We start from the raw sequence: 3,197 nt of genomic DNA on the forward strand, positions 1-3,197 counted from the left end.
AGTAATTTAATTGAAAGGGAAAATTAAAATATCTTTTTGACTAATTTAAAGTGTTGGAATTATGAAAGAAATGTTATGTCGGCAAAATCTAATCTAGAATTTTGGCTTTATTAAATCAAGTCATCTGTGCTAAAAATTTCAACGTGGAAAAAATTTTGAAGTTAAAAAAAAGCTAAGAGGTTGTGTGGTCACATTCTATCATCACTCTATAATCTTGAATTTTTTGCATGGAGTAAAGGTAAGGACTTTGATTAAATGATTCCTTCCTAGAAGAAGTTTAGTTTTTTATTTTTATTTTTATTTTTTCGATAATGGGAGTGTTCAGAGGTGACTTCTTTATACAAATTAAGTAAAATTCGGACTATGTCTGCGATCATGACCCCTAAAAATTGATCGCAATCGAAATGATTCGAACCTGAAACTTAATATTTTACAAGGCACTAAGTCCTAGAATTTCACTAGGGGTTAGGAAGTTTTGGTTTCCTTAGTTCAAAAGCTTTATTTTTTTTCATTCCCTTCTCTTTTTCTCTTCGGTATGTTAGGGCTAAACAAGTAAATATATATGTATGTATGTATGTATGCACACGTGTTACAAAAATAGACTAATTTTGAAACAATATGATATGTTGTTGCTAGGGGTACTTGGTATAATAATGGCTAAGAAGCCCAGATAGAGAGATTGAGCACGCAAATTTCAAATATTAGATTTTTAAGCCTTTTCACCCATGGTCTATAGTCGCAATATCGTTCCTAGTATAACAGATTCAGACGAAGAACGGTATAAACCGACATAATCGGTCAGTTCATGCAAATATATATTGGTATCGAACCTTCGAAAAATAGTTAAGACTGATATAGGAAACACCGATTTATTAACTAGGCGTCCTATGTGGCATTCAATAATTGAGTAAAAATCAATTATAACATTAATTTTCAACCAACCACAGCAACTGTGACATCGAGAATATAAATATAATCACAGATGTTGTAATGGTTGATGTTAGTGTAGTCAAAATTTTCAAGTGAAACTAAATCCAAAACTATACTAAATTTAACGTACATATAAAAAAACGAAGCCCTAGATTTGCTATGGCAATAGGCAGGCAGGTTTGAGACAGATAGCCCCTCCCCCGCTCTAATGAAGAACATGTCCTCTGTACCCTTCTCAAACTAGCGAGTTACTAATATAAAATGTGAATCCATCTATGTTTATGAGTTCTAGATCCTATACTACTAATAAATAACTAAATTTCTAGTATTGAATTTTAAAATATGATTTTCTTTTTTTCCCTAAATATAAAATATGAATATTTTATTAGTTATAGCTTCAGTTTGTCTCAATTAAATAAAGGAATAACGTACTCTCGCTGTCCAATCATAATATTGAGGTGGGACCTACTTCCAAGTTGATTAGTTGGTGCGTCTCGTGGACCCGAAGCAGACTTAAGAGAGGTGGAGGAAACGTGGCATGTCAATTACCTATTGTTCTAGAAGCCAGAATCCTTCAAATAGAAACAGCCACACTTGTTCAATTTTAAAAACTCAATTTCATATTCTAAAACTCAATTTCATATTCTAAATCTTCTCAAATATTGATGCTAGCTTGGAAACCTTCTTGAGTTCCTTTTATTCTCTTCATATATATATATACATATACATATACATATTTTGCTTCTGAAAACAGAAAAAGGATATGTCTAAGCGTTTTGAGCTCTTTGTCTTGCTCTTGGTGTTTGTTGCCACATCTCAACATGCAATCAGTGTTGAACAACCCATCATGCCTATGATACTCCAACAATATCCAAAAAGTAAGTATTCTAGATCTATCTATATTATGGAATTAAAAGTCTGATTAAACATTAGTTGATTGTGAATTTAAATCAATGATATATATAATCATTTTGTGATTTGAATTTGATCATATATAGGGTATCCGAAGATTTTTGCTACCCTCGGAATTGTTTGCAAGTGTTGCGATGGTGATAAAGGAGAATGCGAAAGCGCATGGGAAGGGCGTTGCTCTAAGCTCCAATGTCTTCCATGGAAATATGATTGATTCATGAATGTAATTTTAAGATATTACATAAATGATCTTAAATAATCTTTTAAGATATTGTATTATACAAAATTTAGAATTTGTACTCTTAGCTCTTTATATATATATATATATGGATCAACTTTTAATGATCTTGTGTGATATTTTGAATTGGAGATAGTCACAGGTTAATCAAGAAATAATGTTTCCTCCAATGCACTATAGAGTTTAGTGATTGGCTTCTTTCTAGAAATTATTAGAGCAACAACATATATGCTTGCCTCGACAATATGATAGAGTTTGGATTATGCTATCTCATATCATGCGTGTGATTTCTCATAAAGCAAGGGTATTAAAATTTCTCTAATATTGCTATGTTTAGCTGGATTTAAATTTGGAATCGGAATAAATTTAATATAAAATTTAAATTAAATTTCCTTCAATCCAAAATTCAAAACACCGATTTCATACTACTAAACTTAGCATATAAAATTTTAAATTGTTTGAGAGGTATAAGTTGAGTATTAATATATTCTAATGCATGATGGGCTTATCATTTTATGTAAATTATCAAGATAGTAGAAGAAGTTGGGTTTGTGAGTTTATTTTTATGAAAATTATATATAAAGAAAACCGACAATATTCTTACCTTTTAAAACTTCTTACGTACCTATTTGTGTCCTATATAAAAATAAAAATAAAAATTGAGAGGAAACAAAAATTAAACGAATAAATTTGTTTTTAGATTAACAATTTCACAGACACCCTTTCTTATATTTTCATATGTAATTTCTCTAGCCTCCTCTTTGAGGATAAAAAAATTATACAATTGAGCCCGAAGCTCTTTGATAATACATTTTTTTTTTTTTTGACGAAAAGGCAAGAAATTTCATTGATAAATCCGGAAAGATAACAAGAACATTAGCCGCCTGTACACGAATCTACAGCAATACAACTTGAGTGCACAAGGGAATCTCTAAAGTATAAAGTTTTTTCTAGTTTACTCCTTAAAGCCCACCTAGCTAGATGATGAGCAACACCATTAGTTTCATGAGACACGGAGACAGCCGAAAAACCTTGATTCTCATCTAAAAATTCCTGAATATCGGCAATAATAGATCCTAACAATACTGGAGGAACAACTTGCACATTTACAGCCTTT

The 3,197-nt window shown here is 30.9% G+C and overlaps 1 long non-coding RNA gene across 1 annotated transcript; it reads left to right on the plus strand.

Moving 5' to 3' along the window:
* Positions 1-1,551: 1,551 nt before the first annotated feature.
* Positions 1,552-2,185, plus strand: LOC132268517 (uncharacterized). Its single transcript, XR_009469304.1, has 2 exons — positions 1,552-1,808; positions 1,929-2,185. It is a non-coding gene; the product is annotated as an uncharacterized LOC132268517 (long non-coding RNA).
* The last annotated feature ends 1,012 nt before the right edge of the window (positions 2,186-3,197 follow it).

Source organism: Cornus florida, unplaced genomic scaffold (genome assembly GCF_030987335.1).
Source record: "Cornus florida cultivar Cherokee Brave unplaced genomic scaffold, ASM3098733v1 CherokeeBrave_3.0.0_Hap2_Chr08, whole genome shotgun sequence".
Lineage (NCBI taxonomy): Eukaryota > Viridiplantae > Streptophyta > Magnoliopsida > Cornales > Cornaceae > Cornus > Cornus florida.